The following is a 27,870-nucleotide window of genomic DNA, read 5'->3' on the forward strand; positions in this document are numbered from 1 at the left end:
AAACAAATAAACTGGAAAAAAAAACAATGCAAAGACTATAAGATTAGACACAAAATACCAAACTATATGCTGCTGTTAAGAATATGCAATTTAAATATAAAGACAGCCACCAGTTTAATGTAAAAGGAGAATAAAACGTACACCATGCTGCTTTGCATCTGTTGTTTTCCACTCAAGCCTTAAAAAAACTTTTCTTTAGAATTGTTTTGATTTTAGGTATTTTTCCTCATTTTTCCTAGTTTTCCTGACTCTTTTTTCAACAGTGTCTATTCCTGCTCTTTACAATTTCCTCCCTTCTTGGCTTCATTTTGTGTTTAATTTCTTAATCTTGTCAACTCACAGTTCTTTCATTTTTTTTCTTGTCCCATCATCTCCTCCCCACGTGCCTTTGCTATGGTTTGTGCTATTGCTTCATAGGAATTATTTTTAAACTCAGAGTAAAATGTCAGTTGCTTCTGCTCCTTATCATACATTTTTAGCATGCTGTCTTCATCTCTTAACTTTATTTTCTTACCCCTACTCATTATTTTCCCGCAACAACTTGTACAGCTTCTGTACTGCTTTTTTTTTTTATGCTTAGCCATTTATTTTGAGAGAGAGAGAGAAAGAGAGAGAGCACACACATGTGTGCTAGTGGGGGAGGGGCAGAGAGAGAGGGAGAGAGAATACCAAGCACAGAGCCTAACGTGGGTCCAGATCCCATGAACCCACCTGTGAGATCATGACCTGAGCTGAAATCAAAAGCACTAGCTCAACCAACTGAGCCACCCAGGAGTCCCTATACTGGTTCAGTTTTAACTCATCAGACATTGTGAGTTTTGCTGGGATAAGCTATACGTATGGCATTTGCCTAATAGAAGTACCAGAGCAACCTTCACACCATCTGGACATTTAGTTGATTTAGTTGGTACTGTCTTTATAGCCAGTGACGATGAGCAGCTGAGAGATTTTCAAAGTGAAAAGTTTTCTCTTCCTCCTCTGCCAAAGAGACAATGCTTCTTATGAGTAGTTCTTTCTTTATTCTTTCCCCTGGTTCTGGGAGATCACCTGACACTTTTAGGGGTAACTGTCAACCCATATTCATTGTTAGAAATGAGATATTTTCATCCTTTCAAGGTTTAGTGCCTCAACTGTAAGAAGAGTGTTTGGGCTGCATCTTTACAAGATTTGTTGTCGCCTTCTTTCAATGGTGTTCTGCTTGGTCTCCATGCTTCCCATAATCCTTTATTCCATCAGCTTTCTGGGGTCTTAACTATTTTCTAATTTTAACAAAACTTGAGGTTGTAATTTTAAAATTTTTCTTATTTTCTTTGTACTTTATCGAGGAAGAATAGGCTATCTCTAAATAGGAAATCCCCACAAAGCACTAAATAGTTACTGTAGATTATTCTTAAATATAATTTTCTATAATTGAGCTCCTGAATCATAGTATCTTAATATTTTTCATTCAGTAGGATACTATTTATCTTCATGTTACGTCTACATTTCCCTCATAAATTCAGTACATTTAGATAAAATAAATGTTTTTTAATAACAATTTTCAAAAAAATCAGAGTATCACCTTGAACTTTTTACAACTCAAAATACTCAGGTAAAGAGGACACCTGAATTTTTAACCTCATATCTGGACTTAAATAATATTTTCATGAATTCATGCTTAGCCTAAAATCAATTATTGAACAAAACATTTTTAAAGGCACAATTGCCTGATAGCCATAACTTACAGAGATGATAATTTGAAGAAAAGGCTTTAAATGAGTAAGCTATGAAATTAACATTAGAAAATAAGCATGACTGAGTATTGGAAATCAGAGCTATGCTGCTGGAATAATTGAATGTGACTTATAGAGCTATATTGCCATTTCCCAGCAGGTAAAAGGAGTTCAGCACAACAGAGTTGAGGGATAGTTAATGAAAAAGTCAATATATTCCATGCTTCTACCCAAGGTGTTACTTTTCAAAAATCCAGTTACATCTAAAGGATTTATAAACTTGAACAGTATTATCACCGATACTGTAATATTAGTCTGTATTACGTAAATATTAGCACAGTTTTCACCTAAAATAAAAAAAAATGACTCATATATGTTCTACATTGTTACCTGATTTTCAAAGATTCTGAGTACAATATTGATAAGATAACTAATTTTTTCACTCTTATCCATTCTTCCAAATTCTGTTCCCAATCCTAAGTTATGTGTTGTTTTTGAATACTTTAAGTCAGGTTTATTCTAACTTGGTTTTGACTGTTTTAAATGTTGTTATTTAAGGAAGGTTATTACTTAATATATTGATAAAATAAAAACTTTACCCATTGAGTTTTTTTAAATAGAATTATGCTACTGGTAGAGAGTTAAAAACAATCAAGCCATTTCAAGGAAATTATTTTCTACAAAATCCAAACCACAAAAACTGTCATGCTGAAATAGGTTATATTCCTCGTCAGTTCCTAATTAAATTCTAAGACATGCAAGAATGTGTTCTTGTCATATTTCTTGTGTTAAGTTTTTTGCCTCGGAGCCCTCTCTTTGACATAGTTTCCATAATAGCATCGTTAGATAAATACAAAGTGACTGAGGATACACTTTGTCTCTCTACCACATCTGGATCAATCCTGGATGAATCCTACTTTCTGATGTTTTTTTTACTTTTATATCCTATATATTGATTGCTGCTAGAGGAAAAAAACAACACAAAAGAAGAGCTGCATGCAAATATTTGGCACTACGGAACCCATCTTCTAGTGACAATTATCTTCTCAAAGTTGTTAGTCGACAGTACTTTTACTCGTTTCGGTCAGCCAACTTTCCATTCTCTTTGGTGTTTCTTGTAAGTTTTTAATTTTTTACTTATTGTCTCCTACAAATTACCACTCCTTCCTTCTCAGGAAGCAATGGAGCCTTCAGTTTCACTGTAAAACATGGTGTATGACTGTCCCATGTCCTCAATCCACAGCCATCCCTCTCCCTAGTATTAGAGGTTTCGAGATGTTTCTTTCCTTAAAGGCAAAATGCTTTACCTATGTTCTTGTCCTAAATCTTGTTGCAATACTGACCTTTTCTTGCTCTTACATCTTGGCGATGGTGTGCAAACCCCACGGGTTTCTTATATGCTGTCACACCTCTTTCTTCTATGTCTTGCTAGCTATTGACAACACCCAAGATACTGGCAGGACTTGTACAGAAAGGAAGATGGTTACAGTGATTATAGCCAGTGATTAGAGCACAATTCACTGGACAGTTTGATATGACACTAACATGGAAAGCCAAAAGAAAATGGAAGATAAATGTTTGTACCCTAGCCTCTCTCAAACTTATTTTTCAAATCAACACACAGGATGGATGGCATTCATATGTGTAGCATATCCCTACGCACAATTCCCAGGACAATGATTTATTTATTAGGAGTGAAATTATTAGAGTTAATATAAATATGCTCTTATGTTTAATTGTACCTTTTCTGAACTCTGCTACTTTATATTTAATAATGCATTATTTGCACCAAACTTCATATCTGATCACACAGGAATGCTACAACATTGAGATGGAGAACCATTGGTCCAGATCAGTGGTCCTCAGTGTGTGCTCAGAAGCATCGACATCACCCAGGAACTTGTTAGAGATGCAAATTTCCACACTTTACCCCAGACCCACTGAGCCAGAAACTCTGGGGCATAACCTAGCAACTTAAAGTGCTCTGATCTAGACGCTAGACAAAAAATTTTAAGAAGAAAACATTGAATTGTAAAGTCACACTGGCAGAGTTAAAGCCCTTGGATAGTCTAAATAAAAACTGTCTTGCGCTTAGTAATTACTCAAATACATGTCAGTTGAATGAAATAATTCAGATGCTTTGTTACGTATTTTTTATAACAACAAATTTAGAGTTTTTTTCTATTTGAAAAGTATCAAAATGATTCAGTTGTATGCAGTTTAACTATTCTGTGCCCTGACACAAATTAATATATAGACAACGGACAATATCCACTTTTCTCTGTGCCACATATTAAGTATATGTCTTTATTCTTGTATAGGGAGAAGCACTGAGAAGAAGTTATGAATACATACAATAAGATTAATATTCCAGACTTGCACATACTTGCTGCAAGGCCTTGAGACTTAAAGTCTCAGTGCCCTCACCCATGTATAGTGATCAAAAATACTCCCCATTTATAGAAGAAGAGACAGAAGCTTAAATTTAATCACTTATCCCAAATTGACACAGCTAGTTAGTGACAGAACTGAGGTATCTGGTAGGTCTGATACCTGCTCTTAGCCACTGTCAAGATCTTGACAGACTTTCTCTCATAAGGCTCAAGTGAGAATTAAATTAGGTAATATGCAAAAATTAAATTAGGTAAACGCTCAATGCATTGAGCACATAATATGTGTTCAGTGAATATTAACCACTGGTAGTATTGGTATTATTGTTATTACTACTAGGCCAATACCCAGAATTCCCAAGGATTGCCACCAACAGGATGCTTTGCTACCATATAGCTCTACATGCTCTCTTCTGGAGCCTTCATGTGCTTTCTTTTCCATGACTCTCTCCCTTTAGAAGCATCCTTGCTCCACTGCAAAACAGTGGGGAGGACTTCAGCAGAAGCATGGGTGCCTGATTTTCAGAACTTTACTCTCATCACATCTCGCTCTCTTCTTTAAAGCTTGCATGATATGGTTAGGGTCAAGGGCATTACTTGTTTCATAATGCAAGCATATCGAGTGTTAACCTAATCTTTAACCGTTAGAAAGAGAGCATGAGTTCAATGAAAACGTTACAATCACTTGATTAGAAGCAACCTGTGAGCTATAATTCAATATCCATAATGAAGGTTCAGTAATAAATTATTAGCTATGATCCTGTACTTGATGGGAGCAGAGCATTATTTTATAGCCAGCATTGTGATAAGTAATTTTATGTATATCTTGCCAGCTGCACCGTAAACTGGACATTTTTGTCCTCAGTTTATAGATGAGAAACCAGAGGATCAGAGATACTAAGTAATGTACACAAGGCTATCCAGCTAGTGAATGCGAGGGTCAAGATTCCAACTGGGGTCTATGTAACATCAAATACGAGGCTTTTAATCACTTCCTTCCACACGGCTTGGGTGGTTTAGCACAATTTAAATGACAGGCATTGTGAAAGCGTGTCATCATGGTATCATTTTTCTCAAATGCTGTTAACCATAATATTCCATCAACCAGAACATTCCATCCTCCTAGGGTAATTTACTGTAAAATCAATCACATTTGAATCTGAAATATGATCTTTTTATTAGTTAGATCATTAATAATTAATTCTCAGACAAATTTTACCTTAAGCAGAATTTTTGCAAGCAGAAAATAATACGCATTTTCTTTTGTCTTGAGGTTTTTGTTTCACTCTACAACCTTGTTGACAGGTTATGTCAGTGAAAATTCTGGGAAGATAAATCAAATCAAATCAAACAGAGGTTGATTCCAGAAGAAACCACATCAATTATTTAATTCCGCTTTTTTCATTGTTACTGTTGTCAGGTATCTGGTACTACAGGAAAAAAAATATTTCTAGCTGCTTTAGACAATAGACTTAGAAAGTCAGTGCTTCAAATGAAGAGGCTGATTAACAATTAGGAATCTTTAAGGCACAAAGATATCAGAAGTGTTTACTTAAAAATGTTTAGGTTTTTCCTAAAAAAATTAAAACTAAAACTGCCATAGGATGCAGAAATCTGACTTCTGGGCATATATCTAAAGGAAATGAACTGAGTATATCAAAGAACTACCTGCACTCTTATGTTCATTGCAGCATTATTCAAACAGCCAACCTATAGAAACCATCTAAGTGTTCATCAGTGGATGAATGGATAAAGAAGATGTGCTATATTGATACAACGGGCTATTATTCATCCATGAGAAAGAAGGAAATTCTGACATTTGAGAAAACATGGATGGATCTTGAGGGTGTTATGCCAAGTGAAATAAGCCAGATAGAGAAAGACAAATACTGTATGGTCTCACATATGTGTGGAATCTAAAAACAGAGTCAAACTCATAAAAATCAGGAGTGGAAAAGTGGTTTCCAGGGCTTGTGGGGTGGAAGAGGGGGAAATAGAGATTAGTATAATGATATATACTTTCAGCTATAAGATGAATAAGGTTTGAGGATCTAATGTATAACATGGTGAATATAGTTGATGAAAGTGTACTGTGTAATTAAATTTGCTGAAAGAGTAGAGGATAAACATTCTCATCAGAACAAAACAAAACAAAACAAAATAGAAAAGATAAATATGTATGATGGTGGATATGTTAATTCTACATGGAAGGGATCTTTTCACAATGTATACACATATCAAATCACCATTGTGTACATTCCAAATATCTTACACTTTTATTTGTCACTTATATCTCAATAAAGCTGAAAAAATTTAGACCGTTGCAATTATAAATTTGACTGGTATATGAAAATGAATGCTTACAAGGGTAAACTTTTTAGGACAAATATTTTAATGTGATTCTTTAGACACTTTTATTTTGATGTCCTACTATGAATGATAAGAGCCTAGTTCACTTACACCATCTCTTCTCATCCTTTTCTACTTCTTCTCTCTAATGATCTAATGATGACAATTATCTTATTATCTGCTTGAATCACATGAATTGCTGTGTGAAAAAATGATCAAATATAGGTAGTTTCATATGGCCTAAACTATTGTATATTTTAGAGTACTATTAGTCAAATAATATTCATAAACTTATATTTAACATTCTCTTCTCATTTTAACTTCCCCCTTCTGACTTCAGTGATCTGTAAATTTACTTATGCATTTTCAACTTGATGACATTCCTAGTAGGTCCCATCACCAAAGGTGATTTTCTATCTTTTGTCTAAAGTTTGACTTTACACAGAGAAAGACAAATGCCATGTGATTAGATGAACATCTGGGAAGGGCGGGGAAGAGAGAGAGAGGGAAACAAACCATGAGAGACTCTTAAAGGTAGAGAACAAACTGAGGGTTCATAGAGGGAGGTGGGTGGGGGATGGGCTAGAGGGGCAATGGGTATTAAGGAGGGCACCTGTGATGAGCACTGGGTGTTGTAAGTAAGTGATGAATCACTGAATTCTACTCCTGAAATCAATATTGTACTGTGTGTTAACTAAAATTTAAATAAAAATTAAAAAATAAATAGTTTGACTCTAGTGTTAGAAACCAATAAGATTAATTTGCATAATAATAGCCATATGAATACTGATCATTATAGAGTGAAGTATTGGACCACCAGGAATCTCCTCTACAAAATCCAGATTCATTCCTAGTGAAAATTTTTTTTGGTACTCAAGTAAATAATTCATCTTGAATCTAAAATTCAAGACAGACCTACCTAATATTAATCACCACATAAGCAAAATTTTGTATCACTGGTTTGAGGTAAGGCACTACAAATACTTCAAAAATGATACAGAATAAAATGTAAAAAGTTGAAATTGTGCTCAATTGCATATAATAACAGACAAATTATAGAGGGTCATAATAAGCAAGTATATATTTAATCAAGAATATGCAAGAAAAAATTTTATCTTATGCTAAACCTGTATGTAAACAGAAATACAAATAGTCTAGCCATGAGCAGATAGATATGGAAAGGAACACTGAGATAACCATCTATGGAACACTATAACTAGAAGCAAGTGATGGAGACAATAAACTGTTTTGCTTTGCTATGAGAATTTGGGAAATTCCTGGTTTTCTCTATGCCTTATTTTTTTTTTTCCTTTTTGGGAATAAATGTTGTAAGAAAGAAAAAAAAAGGTGATATGTTGGATTTCATCAAAATTAAAACATTTGCAGCAGGGAATCGATCCCATTTGCAACTGCACCAAAAATAATTAGATACCTAGGAATAAACCTAACCAAAGAGGTAAAAGATATGTACTCTGAAAACTACAGAACACTTATGAAAGAAATGGAAGAGGACACAAAGAAATGGAAAAGCATTACATGCTCATGGATTGGAAAAACAACCATTGTTAAGATGTCTATACGACCCAAAGCAATCTACATATTCAATGCAATTCGTATCAAAATACCAACAGCAGTTTTCACAGAGCTAGAACAAACAATCCTAAAATTTGTATAGAACCACAAAAGACCCCTAATAGCCAAAGCTATCCTCTAAAAGAAAAACAAAACTGGAGGCATCATGATTCTAGATTGCAAGCTATATTATAAAGCTCTGGTCATCAATATAGTACGGTACTTGCACAAAAACAGACACATAGATCAATGGAACAGAATAGAAAACCCAGAAATAGTCCCACAACTATACAGTCAACTAATCTTTGACAAAGCAGGAAAGAATATCCAATGGAAAAAAGACAGTCTCTTCAACAAATGGTGTTGGAATACTTGACAGCAACATGCAGAAGAATGAAACTGCACCATGTTCTTACACCATACACAAAAACAATTCAAAATGGGTGAAAGACCTAAATTTGGAACAGGAAACCATCAAAATCCTAAAGGAGAACACAGGCAGCAACCTCTCTGACCTTGCAGGAGCAACTTCTTATGAGACTTGTCTCCAGAGGCAAGGGAAACAAAAGCAAAAATGAACTATTAGGACTTCATCAAAATAAAAACTTCTGCACAGTGAAGGAAACAATCAACAAGACTAAAAGGCAACCGACGGAATGGGAGAAGATGTTTGCAAATGACATATCAGATAAAGGGTTAGTATCCAAAATCTGTAAAGAACTTATCAGACTCAACACCCAAAAAACAAATAACCCAGTGAAGAAATGGGCAGAAGATATGAATAGACACTTTTACAAAGAGGACTCCCAGATGGCCAACAGACACATGAAAAGATGCTCAACATCACTCATCATCAGGGAAATACATATCAAAACCATGAAGAGATATCACCTCACACTTGTCAGAATGACTAAAATTAACAACACAAGAAACAACAGATGTTGGCAAGGATGTGGAAAAAGGGGAACCCTCTTGAACTGCTGGTAGGAATGCAAACTGGTGCAGGCACTCTGGGGAAGAGTATGGAGGGTCCTCAAAAAGTTAAAAATAGAACCTACAATCTAGCAATTGCACTACTAGGTATTTACCTACAGGATACAAAAATGCTGAATTGAAGGGGCACATGCACTCCAATGTTTACAGCAGCACTACCAACAAGAGTCAAACTATGGAAAGGCCCAAATGTTAGTACTGATGAAGGAAGAAGAGGATGCGATAGATAGATAGATAGATAGATAGATAGATAGATGATATAGATATAGATATAGATATAGATATAGATATAGATATAGATATGGATATAGATATAGATATATAGATATAGATATAGATGATATACCATGGAATATATCTTGCCATTTGCAACAACATGGATGGAGCTAGAATGTATTATGCTAGGCAAAATAAGTCAGTCAGAGAAAGACAAATACCATATGATCTTGCTCATATGTGGAATTTAAGAAACAAAATAGACATAAGGGAGGGGAGAAAAAGAGAAAGAGAAACAAACCATGAGAGACTCTTAAAGACAGAGAACAAACTGAGGATTGATGGAGGGAGGTGGGTAGAGGATGGGCTAGAGGGGTGAAGAGTACTAAGGAGGGCACTTGTTATGATGAGCACTGGGTGTTGTATGTAAATGATGAATCACTGAACTGTATACCTGAAACCAATTTTGCACCATATATTAACCAACTAGAATTTAAATAAAAAATTGAAAAGAAAAAAAAATTAGAACATTTGCAAAGCAAATGTCAAGAAGATGACATGACAAGCTACAGACTTAAAATACTGGCAAAGCATATCTGATGAATGACTAGCATTTAAATATACACAGAACTCTCAAAGTTCAACACTGAAAACAAAAACAAAAAGAAAAAACATCAGGTAATATGAAAAAGACGTGGAGAGATACTCCACCGAAAACAACATACAGATGCAAGTAAGCACATGAGAAGAGGTTTAACATCATTAGTCACTAGAGAAATTCAAATTAATACCGCAATGAGAAGTCACTACCAGAGGAATGACTGAAACAAAAAATAGTAATGGCACCAAGGTAAGGATGCAACTTTATCCTATGTTTCCACACCCTTATCTGGTAAGGATATGGAAAAACTAGATCATTCATACCTTGTTGGTAAGAATGTAAAGTGGTATAGTCACTCTAAAAAATAGTTTAGCAGTTTTTTAAAAAACTAAACGTGCAACTATCACATGACTCAACAATTACATTCTGGACACATTTCCTAGATAAATGAACACTTATATTCACGCAAAAATGCATACACAGAAGTTTCCAGCAGCATTATTGGTAATGACAAAAACGGACACAACCCAGATGTCCTGCAGTGGGTGGTGGATGGTTAAAATTGTGTGGTTCATCCACACTGTGGAATACTACCCATCAATAAAAAAGAACAAACTATTGATACACACAACAACTTGTATGAATCTCAAGGGCATTATCTTGAGTGAAAGAATCCCATCTCAAAAAGTCAAGTATTGTATGATTTCAATTATATTACATTCTCAAGAGACAAATTATAGTGATGGAAAAAAATGAATGGTTTCTAGGGGTTAGAGATGGTGTCTGTAAAAAAAAAAGTAAAAATATAAATCAAGAAGCAGACCTTATAACAATAATATTTAAAATATCCTTGAAAAAGAGAAGGAAGATAAAAATTTGGTGATTCTTCCTGAAACTGACATTGATAAATAAGGGAAAGAAATGAAAATGAAGGAATAAGGACACTGTGTCTCTTTAGGCATTGTGCAATTGGATTTAAAACCAGTCCTTAAAAATCAGTACCTTAGCAAGTACTATAAAACCTTAAAAGCCTTGAAAACATGGCGTCATGTGTGTTAAGACCAAAAAACAAGAAAAACTAGAAGCTGCTTAGTAATTTACAGGGGTATGCTGAGAAAATGCCTGAGATTTCAAACTTGCTTTACAGTGTAATTGTTGAAAGAGTTGGTTTTGGAATTTGTTGGGTTTGGGTTTAATTCAAGGCTATATCACATACTAATTACGTGACTTGGAAAGGCTGTTTTACCCATTCTAGGTCTTGAGTTTCTGTATCTGTAAAATGGAGATCATGAAAGTTCTTATGAGGCTAATAAAATAAGACAATGTAAGTAAACCAATCAGCCCAGGGCCTGCCACAGACTAATTACTCATTAACTGTTAACCCATGTTAATTTGCTATTATTTTCAGAAGAAAGTTGTAAAACTTCATTCTAGCCACTAGGAGAGCATCTTACACTTCCCACACTCTTACCTGGTTGAAATCTCAGAATCATTAAAAACCAGCTAGCCACTTAACATGATAATTGTGTATTTTGGAGATTGCATTGTGACATTAAGCTCCAATGCAGAATCACAAGAGATGAGAAAAAGATGCAAAGAAAAATTATATGAGGTGTGTGGCTCTTCAGGAAACACTCAAGAAAATTGAACCCAGTAGGGTTAAAATCTCATCGACTTAAGGGCTCAAAGAGGAGTACAGTATTGAGGGTTTGACATTAGGTAGTTACAAAATTGTGTTGTGTTGTGCTTGAAATTGATGTTTACAAAGAAAAATATGTACAGTATACATTTTTTGGTTCTCAAAAACTTATATGGAAAATCTTTAATGTACAAACTACAAATCTTTATACACAGCAGAATCTATGGACGATTATGGTATGTAAAGATAATAGACAATTTCTTCCTTGTCCACACCATTCTGGTTGCCTATAGAACACATGGTCTTAGTAGAGGGCATGTCAAGAGGTAGATGGGCCTTGAGAGCACCACTAAAAATACAATAAGCATAGTAGGCCCCTCCAACATCACACCTTAACCCCTATCCCATCATTTGGGGAAAAATAGATCCAGTTAAGAGATGATTGAAAGGTTACTGAAGTCATTTCCAAAATAGCCTTCAAACAGATCAAGGAGGACTGTGAGAAGGTGTTGTTAGTCAGTAGTACAAATAAGAGAAAAGTGGAATGATGATTTTCTAGCAAATCTATGCTATGTGTGGAGAAGAGGACATACTCAAGTCAAGAAGAATTAAGAACTAGAGTATTTGCTTCTTATAGGTCTGTGACATAGAAATGAGATGTTCCTCTGAGTCAAGTTTGTGAGACTCCCAACATCTGCTCTTTCCTTAAGGACTGTCTTGAGTTATAGACCCAAAGTCCTCCAAATGGTACCCTAAAACTTTTGGGGGAAGCTTGGTTACTTCCCTCTAGAAGTAAGTAATATCCCCCAGCATCTTGTCTGAAGTCCCACTGCTGTCCACTGCCTGGTATGTGAAATCCATGGGCTTCCTGGCTAGGAGACTGGGTGTGCATCTGTGCAGGCTCAGTAGTTCAGTGGAAAAGTGCAGTGGAAAAGTGAGATCCCAGATCATTATACCTTTCAGCTTGTCCATGTTGTCATCCCAATGGTAAGAAAATCGTGTTTCATTCACACTAAGGAACACTAAGGGGAAAAAAAGGAATAAGCATTGATACCCATAACAACTTGGATGAATCTGAGGGTTGGTGGCCAAGATGCTCCACTGGAAGATATGCCTGGCTTTAAGGTGGGTTCTCCCAAAGCTCAAAGACAGTGTATCTGCTGTTGACCATAAGATGAACTCCTTTCAATGGTGGAAGATGTAGTGTTGAGGACCATGGCATGAGATTTAGGGTTGAGGGACGAATTAGGAATGTCACCCCAAAGGACAAATGCAGACCTCCCTTCTGAGACACAACTGACCAGTACTGAGTCTAGAATTTGGTCTAACTTCTCACTATTTTCTGAGCAAACCTTTATGCAGGCCATCCATCAGGGGCTCCTCCTTATATTTAAAGCCAATATTAAAGTAGAAGAGGCTGTGAAAAAAAGGCTTAGATTTTCCAGCCCCCCAAAATTGAGCACTGACAACTTTTGTCAGCCCAGAGCTGACACCATGTTGTGTTGGTATCCAATCGTGGTCAAGTCTATAATGGGAATTCAGCATTCCCTCATCTACTCCATCTCTTTATCACAGATTAAAATTACAATGGTGTTTAAAAAAAGACAAATGATGCACATCTCAGGGTAAGCAAGGTCTGATTTGGAGCAAATGAAAACAACTAGCAGATAGATATATGAATCATATGCTGCAATGATATTGGTGATAAAATCAGAGATAACGTCTCATAAGCAGGTTTGGATGATGTCAAGTTATATGATCTGATGTAATATAGTAACCTAGTACATCTGCAGAAACCAGGCTTAGGTAATTTTAACAGTAACAGTTATAACTATAACACAAACACCAGTGAGCAATAGCATTTTTATAATGGACTTCGAGTGGGAGAAATGAACATGACTTAAAAAAACCACAGGTCTTAAAAAAAATCTCACCTCAGTGCGAAGAGGTCAAATTGCTACTGTATTATAGTGCCTCTTTTAGTTCAGTTAGTAATGTGTTTATCATTCAGTAAGAAAGAGCTATTAACTGGAATTTGATTATAATTGATTTTGTGCCAGATCAATTTATTTAGAATTTATTATTTTATTTTATTAAAAACATTGTTTTTAATATTTTATTTATTTTTGATAGACAGAGACAGAGCACAAGTGGGGGAGGGGCAGAGAGAGAAGGAGACACAGAATCCGAAGCAGGCTCCCAGCTGTCAGCACAGAGCCCGACGCGGGGCTCAAAGTCACAAACCGCGAGATCATGACCTGAGCCGATGTCGGACACTCAACCGACTGAGCCACCCAGGCGCCCCTAGAATTTATTATTTTATATAAAATACTTTAGATGGTTGTTTAGTTGCTAATGTCAAAGACTTGCTAATTCTGTAAGAATAATATTACTTTTGCATAAATAAATAAATAAATAAATAAATAAAATAGGCCAAAAACTCCAGAACTCTTTTGCAGTTGCTGATTCAATCCCTATATGGGTAAAATTATACATCTATACTATGCTGTGAGTATAGTTTCTTTCTTTTAAACATTTTGACTAAACTTTTCACCAGTGAAGTCAAAATATAAAAGACTCGTGTCTCTAACTGTGATGGGATGGCAAGTAGTGGATTAGCATTTCTTCTGATACCATTTAGAAAAGCTGGGTAAATACAAACAAACAAATAAACAAACCTCTGTCTGCAGGCCTAACTAGGACTTGAGAGCCAAGATCCCAGAGCGAGAGAAACCATAGAGAGGTGAGTTGACCTTCCACAAACCATATTTCCCCTCAAAGCATTTGCCAAGGCAGCCAGAGTACAAGGTGCCTATGTCCCGGCAAAAAGGAAGACAGATGGAAGCGAGCGTCATGTTCGGTAACTCTTCTCAAGGCATTCATTCAAATGTTAAGCGTCGTAAGAAAATAAGCACTACGTTTATCTGAAAGCTGCTGAAAATTAGAGCAAAGTGTTCATCAATTTCACAAAAATCCAAAGGCAAAATTCATATTTTGGAACCTGAAATGAGAAGTAGTTTTATTAAATAGCCAAGGTTCTCAGACCCTGGGGCCCTATAACATATTGTTGGGGTCAAACAGGGACTCATAGAGTCTTGCAAAGTCTGAAAATTAGCCTCTAATCTGCTCGGCTTGTGATTTGATTAAGATGTCTATTCTAATCCTAGGTGCCTGCCAGAGGTTAGGGTATATCCTCTTTGAGAGAGGCAAAGCTTTGGATGGCAAAGTTTCTATAATTTTTTTCTATAATTTTTGAGACACATTTTCCACTTCTATATAAAAAAACTGTGAAGCATCCTAGTAAAAAATTAAGAGAAACAGACCAACACATAGCCTTGTTATTGGCATCATTAGCCTCAGAATTTAAACTAAATGTGTTCTTTAACAATATTCAGGAGTGATATAGAAAAATGGAAAGTTTTTTGAGGGATCTAAAATCTGTAAAAAAAGAATCAAATTAAAATACTGAAAGTGAAAAATGCAATAATTGAAATTAATAATTTAATTAATGAGTTTAACAACAGATAGGAGATAATAAAAACAAAAAAGAGGATTCGTGGATAGGAAAATAAGGCTATATAAAATACCCAGTTTATAGCACAGAAAGCAAAAATGGATGGAAAACACATTATAAGAAGAACTAAAAGACTGCTAGCTAGATGACAGAGTAAAAAGGTAAAACCGTGTAATTGGAGGCCTTAAGGGAAAAGAAAGGAAAGTGCAAAACTATATCTGAAGTGATAATGACTGAGAATTTTCCAATACTGATGAAAGATATAAAGCCATTTAAGAGAAATGCTCCAGATGTCAAGCAGTGGAAATCCAAAGAGTTCATGTAAGTACATTATTGTAAAACTACAAACACAGAAGACTAAGTGAAAACTTAAAAGCAGTGGAAATAAAGAACACTGTTCTCAGCAGAACACCAATCAGACTGATGGCTGACTTCTCAACAGAAACGATGGAAGTCAAAAGTCAATTGGGTGGCATATTTAAAATACCAAAAGAAAATAATTTCCAATCTAGAATACTCTGACAAATGAAAATAGCTTTAAAAGTGAGGTGAAAATGAAAACACGTTCAACCAAACAAAAACTGAAAAAATTCACTGCCACCATATCCATGCTAAACATGCTAATGAGAACTCGTGGTTGCTGTAGAAGAATGGGGTCACAAGAAGGAACAGAGGGCATCTAAAAGTAGCAGGTATGGTATATGCAATTACAAAAAGAAAAAGGAAAACTAAAATATAAAATAAAACAGATTTATAATTGTTCTTCAAAAGAATAGAAAATTAAATTTATCCAGCTCAGCCTGTCCAGCCTGTAAATGCATGTGTCTCAGTATGTGTAAAATTTTATTTTTTTTTAAATAAATACACCATCCCTCAAATTTATTTCAACATGCTCTAGGGTAAGAAATAAAGAGAATATTAGTTCATCAAAAGTCAGGTAAATATTTTGTAGTGCTTGGCCTTACATTTCAAATAATTTACAAACGTTTTCAAAGTACTGCTAAAAAATTTAGGAAAATAAACTAAAAGTATTTGTTACAGGAATTAAAATTAAAATCCTATATATATATTTTAAATAAATGATTAGCTACTAGGGCACCTGAGTGGCTCAGTTGGTTAAACGTTCAGGTACTGATTTCCACTCAGGTCATGGTCTCACCGTTTATAAGACTGAGCCCCAAATGGGCTCTGCACTGGCTGTGTGGAGCCTGCTTGCAATTCTGTCTCCCTCTCTCTCTTCCCCTCCTGCTGGTGCTCTCTCTCTCTTTCTCCAAATAAATAAAAAATTTAAAAAAATGATTAGCTATGATTAATAAATCAGTAACATGTCTTAAGTATTTTGCTGTTTTAGACATTTGAAAATATTCATATAGTAAATATTTTTAATATTTATTCTTATGATTATAGTGAGCATTCCTCTTAATGTAAAACACAAAAATGGCTAAAAATACCCAGCACCACCTATGTAATGATTTTCTCCTTAAAACAGAGCAGAGAATACAATTACTCATTTTTATTAAACACAATAGATTAAATCCCACCCCTATGGATCAAGGGAGAATGTGACAATATGAAATCTCCTTCCTTCAAATCTTTTGCTTGAATCTCTCTTGATATTAAATTTTCTTAAATATATTAGGAAGAAACTTCTATCTCTAACTTAAATAAAAAGAAAAAAAACTATTAATGGCATTTTTTCATAAGTCATAATTCAACCACGAACAAGGATCTTACCACAATTTTGTAAATGTTCAGAAAAATAAATGTACATTGTACTTGCCAACTACATATGGAGGCACCCTGGTCTGTTTGAGGCAGCAGGGAATGTGAATTTATATGTAGTAACTCCTGTCACAAGGCTCCTGTCCATGAGGGTGCAGTCTCAAACAAGATGCCTGTCTGTGGGGAGAGGGTTGATGGAGGGCAAACAGTAAGTATTATTGAATGTTGCACTGGAATTGAACCAAATGGTATATGAAACCTTTTGATGTACTTGTATATCCATTTCATTTTGATTAAAATAATAAAAATAAATTCTGGTAGACCCTAAAACACTTCTAAAATGCATTGAGTACCCATGCGTTTTATGAGATGCTGAAGATTCTCTTGAATTACGTTAAATATTTCACACACAATTCTTGTATATTTTTATAGATGAGATTTTACTTTGAATCTTAAGACCAGGAGCATTGTAAGGATGTAGTTCTGCTTTCAAATAACTTCCTTTAAGTAAACTGAAATGAATCAAAATTATATGTTTCAAATCGATCTACATTATTCAACAATGGGTTTTTTCAAATACTCAATTTGTTTACATTTTCTTAATCAGATTGACCTCTGCCTCTATATTTACTTCATAAATATCTATGTTGTAAAAAAAAATCAGAGGCTAAAAAAATGAAATCAGAGGCTAAAGTATCATGGCATGAAACAGGTCTGCATTTTGTTCCCCAAAATTATTACTATTAACTATTAATCTAAAAAGGGGCATTTTCCAATATTTAATTGTACCCAATCTTTCAATCACAGAGTGTAACAACCAGTAAGAAAGTATGTAAGTATACAAGAAAGTTTTGCTTTGAATTCTGCTTTTGTTGGTTCACTGCTAAGTACAACAGAATAGAAATAAGCTTTTATTCTTCAGGGTAAAGTTGTTGATATTTTATATGTTGGAAAAATTTCTTCATCATAAGCACTACTATAATGAAATGTTTTTTCATTAAACCTTCTTTTATTCATGAAAGGGCAAAATCATTTGCTGGTTCACTTTGTCCAAGAACGTGCTGGAGTGGTAAATGAAAATATGCTGTTCAGCTTTCTAAGTAGCTTGCACATTACAAATCAAAATGTTAAGCTGTGAGGTTAAAATGAACTAGATAAGCAAATAAGTCTTTTCCCTTTGCCAACACTTTCTTTTTATTCAGCACATACATAGAGGCATATCTTATTTTTTAAGATACAAAGCTATTTAACATCCTACAGAACAATAATAACCCTGAAATTTGAGTGTTCTTTAGAAATATTTCTTTCTCCTTCATTGTAGAGTTTCTCAGAGGCTTAGAGGTAGGCATTCTGATTATTTCACATGATGACTCTCAGAAAGCAAAAATTCTGGCAAAGAGTGGGTAGTCCTAGGAATGTAGGTCACAAGAAAATGTTTTTAAAAAAGATTAATGTAGCTAGTTCAGTCCCTTTCTCTGTTCCAAATATTTAAAACCATGTAAAAGATGGTCTCTTTCTCAGTTTTTAATACATTCTCAGCTATAGACAAAGGAGCTTGCTAGGAAACACCAACAGTGGATACTGAGAACTTCTAGATGACTCTAGAATGGATCCACCATTTCAAGAATATCCTGAGTCAAGATCTTTTATGTATCAAGGTAAAAGGTAGGGCTGAGGATCCAACTAACTATATCTCTACCTCTAAAACAGGCTTCTCCTCTTAGGTTTGCTTCATTGACTCCAAAGGGGATTGGATAATATGTATGGCCATAAATCCATCAAGACTTTGGAAAACAACTGATCTCATAAATTACATAGTTTTTGAATAGTAATTTAGTAGTACCTACATATAACAGGAAAGCACCATCTTAAATAGTGCCAGTCTTTAACATAAATTTATACATGGAAATTTAACGTAGATTCATAGCTGAAAGACCCAGGTCCCATTCTTAAAGGAAACAGTAGTTTGAGGCAGGGAGGGTGTATTTGAATTTCTTCCAAAGTGACCCAGTGGTTTGTTTTTTTTTTTTAATTTTTAATTTCAAATATAGATTAAATTTGTTTCAGTATGATTTGTAGTTCCTGAGTGAGTCCTTTATTCCCATAAGAAAAGGTCAGGAGACAATAAAACGGCACAATGTCTCTAAGATAATATGGGACACTGGAATATGATAATGAAGTTCATGAGAATCCTTGGTTTGAGATCTTAAAGAAAAAGGAAAATATCTGTCTCTGTATTTTTAGCATTTTGAATAGTGATTTTCATGCATTAAATAAGCCCTCAATAAAACATCCTATATTTGTGTATATATAATTTTACATATGTATTTAGTATATTATAAAAAATAATTTAAGGTTTGAAAGTCTTGCTTTAAAAAAGACTTTTGAATTAGATGACCTTCTAGGTCATTCATTACACATCTCACCATTCTAAAGGGACACTGCTATTGGCAAACAAGTTCTCTTGTTTTTTATGGGCTACTCTGTACTCTGCTAACAAATTGTATCTCACTATCTCTGATAATTGCTCTACGGGCATTATCTTAAGAGTTATCACCCAGAAGCAGTCCCTCACTCTTTTTGTTACTTACATAGATCTCTCTCTCTCTTCCTCCCTATTTACATAATTTAAATTTTATAATTTATATTTAATTAATGAATTAAACACAGATTTTTAATGCTGGTATATGCTTAAATGCAGATATAGACATGTATCACTCTAGATGCAATTAAACAAGACCCGATAACTATGCTTGTCACAGTACAACTATCACAGAAGAGAATTCACTTCCGTGTAGTCTTCGATGTGGTCTTCAGGATATGCAGCTTCATCCCACCCAGCGTGAATGTGATCTCTACAGAAAACGATACCTATGCTGTCACAAATGATGGGGATGATTATAGATAAAGCACAATGGATTCTCCATTCTTCACTCAATGTAGGTATCATGCCTGCCCTCTCATCCCTCCGTTGTGGTTTTGGGGATTCATAATGGTGTGTAACCAGTTACTAGAAAGAGCACCATATTGAAATACAGAGGTTGAACATAGCTGCTGGCAACAGACCAATCATCTATGCATTCATTGACTCTGTTCATCTATTCAAAGAGCATATACTGAACACTAATTATACTAATTCAGTGAAAATGAAAATTACAATGCATTATGCTATGGACTGTAATCCTGGTAGGCACAGGATTCTAGCTTATATAGTTGTGTAGTTTCCTGACTATCATTTAGAGGTAAAATACAAGACAAATGTATCAGAGTATCTGAACACTTTTCATAAACCTTGATTTGTAACAATCTTATTCTCAGTGAAGTAGAATGAAAAGATACACACACACACACACACACACACACACACACACACACACACAAAGCAAGAAGCTTTGCTTCAGCAAGAAGCTGCCACTCACAATTGGGCATCACGTACTTATCAAGTTTTTGACGTGAAGTCTCAACTTGACTTGCCTAATATAATCACTCCAGAGAAGTCTCTGGCTTTCTTTAGTTCAGTAGGTATTCCTGAGAAATACTTTCAACTTCAACCATACTTCCTACAGCATCATGGAACAAAAACTTTCCCTTAAGAATTGCGGCACAGTGCCACTTTAAACTAAAACACACTAATATAATGGGTTACATAAATCCTGTGAAAATGAGCATTATGGAGTAACTATTTGACCCGGAACTTATATCCACTGAATAACAGTGAATTTGTTTTTTTGTAACATAGGTATAATATGGTACTCCATGTATCAGACAAGTGCAATGTCATTATTATAACTGGCATCATTCGATAAACAAATATGCTCAAAATATGAGCCAACTATGGTATTATGAAACTGTGAAATAAGTTAATTATGCTCAATTACAAAAGCATTATACTTATGACCACCTAATTCAGTGAAAAACACATTTTTTGAGCATCTTCTGAGTTTCTTAAAGGAGTTTACTGTCTACTTCAGGAGACAGACCTCTACCCACCTGCAAGTCAGAATATAGCAAGAACTTTGCTTGTATTTATACTGGCAACACCTGGAGACAGGAAGGAAACTTTCAAGGAGACAGTTAATAGTGAACTAGACTCGAGTGCTTGGAAAACATTTTGACAGGAGACACTAAGGGAAAATTTATTATATACAGAGGGAGTTTTGCCAGAAAATGGAAAGATGAAGAGCTTATTCATCTCAATATTCAATTATTCACTAATATTCAACAAATATCTATTGAATGGATACCACTTCAAAGTCAATTTTTGTAATAGTATTACATATATTCAAGATAGGCCTTTAGACATCATCACATAGGTTTTTACTACAGGTATATCTTTGAAAAAAAAATGTGGCAAATTTCTTAAAATGTGTTACCAGCTGATAGATGTCTTCTGGGATGTATAAATGAGAGCTCCTCTGATTAAATACCAAGGGGTGATAAAAACAAGGAAGCAATTAAAATTTCAGAAAAAAATTAAGACAAAAACACTTGTCTAGAAATTTCATGCAGCATCGGTAAAATGCAATATAAACCTAACATGTCTTAACATGATTGTATTTTCTATAAACAAAGATGTTTTATTAGTCTAGAGATGTTTTAAAGTTTTGAATGAGAACTTTTTATTTAGAAATTGTAATCTAAGGACCCTTTAAAGAAAAAAAATTATAACTTTAAAATCTATCCATTAAAATAACCCTTTTATTCTTTCCATATATCATATTTATATTCAAGAATAAGAAAGGAAATAATTTTGAGAATACCTGCTTGATGTGAGTGGCTCATCTCGTGCTCTGCTTCAAAACTGTTAGAGCAACTCATAATGGAGGTGTTTATGTCCCAATATTAAAACATTTGAAAACTTAAAGAACTAATTAGTCGTAAGAATACCGTGAAGTTATGAATCTTGTTAAGAGATTGCTAATTTTATTTTAAAAACCATAAGAATTAAGTTAAAAGAGTGTCACTTTTAGAATCAAGTAGACAAGGATTCAAATCCTGACTCTGTCATGAAGCAGCTTTGTGATTTTTTTTAGAGATTTAGTCTTCTCAACTTCTTCAAAAGGTGGTAATAATACTTCAGCTTTAAGGTAGATGTAAATATAAACATGAGAAAAAGGTTTTTTTTTTTTGAGTTCCTAAAATAGTGCCTGTCATACATTAAGTACCCATAAATACTGGCCCTCTCTCTTTTTCCTCCTTACCTTTGTTTGTAATAGTTCCCGTTTTCTGTCTTAAGTAAGTTTTAAATTTTGATGAAATGTGTTCAAGGAAATTGCTTATGTTGACTTTTCCAACATATTTAAAAAATATAATAGTAAACTACAGGCAGAATATAATGAATGCATATCTGATTTATTTCATGGCACTTGTCATTTCTCCAAAAGAATGCAGTGTGCTAGATAAAGCTATCCAGGCATATTTTTAAATTAACGTTTTAATTAACATTTCTAATTGTATGTGTAAAAGTTTGCCCATGTGTCATCGTCAGCTCCTCAAGAAGCCATTACTCTATGACACTGCTGTATTTTCAAAGGAAACATGTTTTAAAAGGAGACAAAACATACCCTAATATTAATGGGATGTCATCTATAGTTTAGTTACAAGAGCAGATCAAGTACTGAAACAGTTATCTCTTTTTTCATATCCTATCTAAATGAAACTGAACTTTCAGAAGAATCACTGAGATTTTTAAAAATTTTAAACAGATCACTTCATTTCCCAGAGAGTTTGGAGAACCACGTAGTTTTAAATTGGTACATTTTCAAAGCGTGTGTGTTTAATTTTCATTTTCGCGAACGAATGGCTTCTTTTTCTAAATGTATTTTTTCATCATAGAGTGGTTTTGGCAGTACTAATGTTCACAGGGATCAGGTCTATATTTGTGCTGATTAAAAAGATAGAGCCATGATATTATATCCCTGATCAAAATATTCTCAAATCTCTCAACCTAGTGAGATCTCACTGCATCTGGGAGGATTAGAAGTCAAAATCATAAGGACAGGAAAGAGTTCTGAAGCGATCTTTCATCACCACTAGAAAGAAGCAACTGGCCACTGGAAGCAGGGTTGAACTCACCAGTTTTAATGCGAATTTGGGGTGGGGAAGTGATGGGCACAAGTTAGGTGAAAACACAAGGTTTTCATTTTGAGCTGTCTCCTCAATCTCATTTTCAATGATAACTAATATGCATATGGAAGGTTTTCCATAGATATTAAGAAAGCAAAGAGCATTGGCTTCAATTTAGTCTAGACAATACAGTGCAGAAAGTAAAGATGCACATTAGAATCCAATCTCATAAAACGTTTGGCAATAATGATTTTGGGAAAGAAAAATGCAATCGTTTATTATATTTCTCATCATCTAGCTTGTCTGAAAAAGTGAAAGACTCAGCGTTTCCTAAGAAAATACTCAGTCCACAGTTTTACTGTCCTAACTATACTGTTCAGCAATTTTTGTATATCTATCCTCATTTACAAAATCTTTTATGTCTTTGAGCACTGATATTCACAATTTTAACTACTGAACAAATGTGTGCATATCTTCACTTTTGTTACAAAATATGAATTAATTAGAAAAGACAGATTATTTCAGTTTTTAGCTGCTAAATGTAATGTTGATAATCTGAATTGCCACAAAGCATCCTGGCGGTTAAACATGCAGTTATAAAAATATGCCAGTATTCTCAACAACATATTTATAAAAATATTTTTAATGCAGTGGGGTTAATCAGCATATTCTAAAGGCTATGATTATACTTCAATGGAAATTTATCATGCTTATAGTAGGCTTTAAGTTTAAAAGTTTAAAATGTGTGTCCAGGACAAGATATACAAGATATTTGAATTTTTCCTAATCAGAAAGAATAATAGAAATGTTTTTGATATTTCCTATTTACGTAAAGTATGAGTTAATTAAAGTTATCTTATATGAAAAGTTGTTTGGTCTCTTACCATTTCAATAATCAAAGTGGCCATAAAATTCATGTAGAACTTTAATTTTCGCTTAGTTTTTTCTGTGCATTCTAATCTGACCCTCTGGGAATAACTTCAACAGAAAAATAACATAAAAATTACAAAACTGTAAAACTTATAAATAATGGAAATCTAATTTACCTTTTATACATCCTTGAGAACAACCATTAAGCAAGTAAATGGAAACTTATTTTTCAAAATCATAGATTTTTAGAAACATTGTTAACGTTCAAAAGGTTTTACTAAAGAGACGTTTCTTCTGTAGAGCTTACTTTCTGCTTTGATGAATGTTCGTGTGTCTTTAAGTTCTTAAGAGGAAGAACTTTTCTAAATCTGCAATTATAAATCTCACCCTGCCTTATTTGAACTATCTATTGATGTAATGATATATTTATTATATTTATTCACTCCAGTATTAAGCACCTCTTGTGTATCAGTCTCATCACCTGTTAGCGTTTCTCTTTGAAGGTAACTTTCTTGGCATAAATCTTTCAGCTCTTCACTCCACAACAGCAAGTTTGGCAGAAGAGCTGAGCTCTGATCAGAGCTCTATTGAAAGACTCTCCAGGTCTATGGTTTCTTATTCATAGGCAATGTACGTGCTTTCTTTTTTTCTACCTGCACTAACCTTTATTAATACAAATCATCTGCATAAAATACTTTGATAAAGTGCATTTAACTGATGTGCTCATTTGCCTTAACTGCATTAATTCACAAATATAGTTTTTAAAGTGCTTCTTTAACAATGTCTTACCTGAATTTTGATTCTAATACCTAAGTATTAGTTATCCCTATATCTTGAATCTTTGTCATAAATACTTAAGGGGAAATGTTTCCTGGTATGCTGTCCAGCTGAATAGAAGTAGGTATTGCAATGTCAGTTTAAACAGCAAACCATAACACAGAGATGTTGCTTTCAATGTTTTAACATATCCACCCACACTTTCTTACTCTCATTGTCTAATTCAGTTTTATTTTTTTTTAAAAAAACCCTCTAGTTAACCATTTTTCTTAAAGAATTTGTAATATGTTCTGTTGTGATTACTATGATCGAAAAGCCAGAAATTATATGAGACCGGAAAGATTTTTTTTTTTTCAGTTTACAAGTCTGTTCTAAAATTTTTTTTAATAAAACAAGTAAGCCTTGCTTCTGCCTCCTCCCACTCCTTTGGCTTGGTGCTTACTCGGTAAGCAGTAAGCAACCTGCTGCATTTATAGCTGTGGAATTTAACTGGGAAGGGTCTCCCTAAGAAACCATGTGAACAAGGATGCATCATAGTGGATGCAACATAGTGAATACAGACAGAGCTCCTTTTTTTCAGTCTCTCCCAAACGCTTCATCCCTTGCTAGTATTCTCTAGTTTCTAGTCACAAAAGGCAGCTGAGTTCACAGCTGGAACAACAAGTTGTGCTATGAATCTCAGTGATTTACCCAAGTAGCAAACAGGGTCATTGGCTTAATTGGAATTTCAGCTGCCAAGCGAAATAGGAATCCTTAGCTTTGGTCCAGCCACACTGGTAAAAGTGTTTCTGTTTCTTGATACGGAATGAAAATGACGCAGAGTGTAATTGATCGACAGGATATTGATCACTTTCCTTTCTACATCCCCCCAGTTTGGGTGCCAGCGAGTCTAGGGCTCACTTCTATACGCCCAGGGGCCACCAAGATCTCCATTTTCCCCAAACGCATAAAAGGCTAAAAACAGCCTTCCTCCCCAGCACCATGGCGTGGCTGCAGCCGCTTTGTTTACCATATAAGTCACATCAGGGGTTCACTCCTCGTCTTCTCCCCTGCTTTAAAGCTGGGTGCCGGGAGAGGCAGAGAAGCATCCCCAAACTCCCGCTCAGCCCAGGTCAACCACAGAAAGCTTCACAAACCCGGTCTGGAGCCTTAAAGAGAAACCACGCAGCGGGAGCCTTTTGAACTCATAACCCCCCCACAGGGATGTCCGCCTCCCAAGAGGGAGCCGGCTTCCCAGGCAGCTTGAGAAACTTAACTGAGATCCCAGAAAGGAGGAGAGGTGCAGCTCCGGTCAAATGGAGCTCTGAGGCGACACCCTCTTTACCTGCAAAGTTGGCAATCTTCTGGCTGAAGAGCGATCGATCCAAGGACATGCGGTGCGGGTGCTATGCCCAGGGAGAGCACGCCCGGCCAAATCCAATGGGATTTCCTTAGTCGCTGCCGAGTTTTGGAGCATTCCAAGGAAAACGCACGAAGCTAGAGCCCACGCAGCTGGCACCGAACTGGGCGGAGTGAGGATGCTCTGAGAGCGGTGCCATGGGAGGGCGGGGGAGGGGCGGCCCCGGAGGGGGAGGTGAGCTCCAGGGGAGGAGAACTTCGCCCACCCCCGCCCCCACCGATCCCTGGGGACGAAGTTAGCGTTCCCACGGCTGACGGCGGACGAGCCCCGAGGAAGATAACCCCGCCCTCCGTCCCGGGCGGTTGCCTGACTCAGGGTCCGCACAGACCCTGCTCGGTAGGGACAGCCGGTGAAGATGCGCGTCCCACGCACCGCTCCGTGTGGCCGTGGAGGGGACCCGCGCGCGGGCGGGCGCTGACGCTGGGTCCCCGGCTCCGCTGCCCCCCCCCCCCCACCCAGCCCCCCAAACGACCGCCGCCTCCCTTGGCCAACTCCTTGAGGTCAGCCAGGGCAGGCGGACTCCCCAGAAGCCAGCCGTCATCCAGAGAAGCCGGTGGCCAGAAGCCGCCTGAGGTCCTGGGTGCGGGCCAGACACACCTCCAGGCTTTGGGCGGGCTCTGCAGGGCTGCCGGACTCCGATTCGCGCCAGGACCCGGCTTCTGGACGCTCGGCTCCCAAGCCGCTAAACCAGCACCCCGGCGGCAGGTCGCCAGACTTGAGGAAAGTAACCCCCACTCCCACCCCCACCCGGGAACTCTCAAAGCTTCTCCCACTCCGGCTCCTCTGGGCTCCCGGCACCCCCACTCCCGTCCTCAAGGTGTCAGACTTCCCCTGCAAGAGCAGGAGGATGCGGCTTGCGACTAGTGTCAACGATCCAGACAGTCGCAAGGAATAAATGACGAGGCGCAGCGTTGCATCCACCCCCACCCAGCTCGGGCTTTCCAACAGGCATAGGAGATCAGTAAGTTTCCAAATACTGAATAAAACCCCAAACACGTACCAGCCCAGGAGCGCGAGGTTCGGTGGCTTCAGGTGGAGAGAGTGTGAGCGTGTGTGTGTGTGTGTGTGTGTGTGTGTGTGTGAGATGCTCGCATCAGCGCACTGAGGTTTCAGGATGCAAGTTATCTCCTGGCCAATCTCTTTGGTGTTCACGCACTAAAATAAGACCAAAGCGCTGCGAGGAAATGCCATATACTGGCGAAGTTGGCAGTAACTTACTTGCTGTAAATGCGACGTGGTGATTCCCAGCTTGTGACTCACGGAGCCTTGGTTGGTCACGGCCCCGTGACTCGAGAGTCCATTTGTAAGATCATTTCAAGAGTGGCGTCCGCGCGGAATCTTCGCTGAGGGTGATCCCCTTGAGACCCTCGGTTTCTACCGGACCTCCTTTATTTTCCGAGAGCCCTGGGGCGAGCTGTTGGTCCCCGACCTCATCTCAGCAGCTGCCTGCTCCGTCCTCGGGCTGTGCAACAGATGAGTGGCAGCCCTTTCTTCCCGTCCCAACCACGCGATGTGACACCTTCTGGGAGTCGGTGCTGGGCAGACTGAGAGGAGCACCAGTTTCTTCCCGAGGAATATTCCCCAAGGGAGCCGGGGGTAGGCGGCAAGCCGGCACTCACAGGCAGACTCCAACGCGCAAAATTAAATTTCCCTTCTTGGTTACCCCTTTTTCCCCCTCCTTTCCTTTGTAGGTCACCTGAGTTGAGTTTTTTGGGAAGATTTACATGAGGAAAGAGGATATCGCTAGAGATCACCCACTGGTGTCATGTTTATGCTGCTTTTGTTGTTGTTTTCTTTTAAATCACTTTTCTTATTTCTAAATTTCTCTTTAGTTTACTACTCTTCTCCTGGGTTGATCTCAAGCTCAGACCCGACTCCAAAATTTTTAGGAGCATTACTTCTAGATTATCCCCCTCCAAAAATACCAAAGTACACTGAGGCAAACCAGGTTCCTTTAAGATCTCTCCAGAAAACAAAGACAGGGACAACAACAACAACAACAATTCCCTTCCTTCCCTGAATCTCTTTTGACTCTCAAACACAAAAATAT

At 36.5% G+C, this 27,870-nt stretch overlaps 1 protein-coding gene across 2 annotated transcripts in view; it reads right to left on the reverse strand.

Annotated features, from left to right (window-relative positions):
* Positions 1-27,198, reverse strand: part of TRPC4 (transient receptor potential cation channel subfamily C member 4) — a 197,270-nt gene extending 170,072 nt beyond the window's left edge. The window contains exon 1 of one of the 2 annotated variants that reach the window (XM_042903570.1): positions 27,039-27,198. The gene's annotated coding sequence lies outside the window, so the exon portion shown is untranslated. Of the gene's footprint in view, positions 1-25,745; positions 25,925-27,038 lie in introns of those variants that run through there. The other variant, XM_042903497.1, reaches the window with a different exon arrangement.
* Positions 27,199-27,870: the final 672 nt, after the last annotated feature.

The sequence above is a fragment of the Panthera leo genome, chromosome A1 (assembly GCF_018350215.1).
Source record: "Panthera leo isolate Ple1 chromosome A1, P.leo_Ple1_pat1.1, whole genome shotgun sequence".
NCBI classification, from domain to species: Eukaryota; Metazoa; Chordata; class Mammalia; order Carnivora; family Felidae; genus Panthera; species Panthera leo.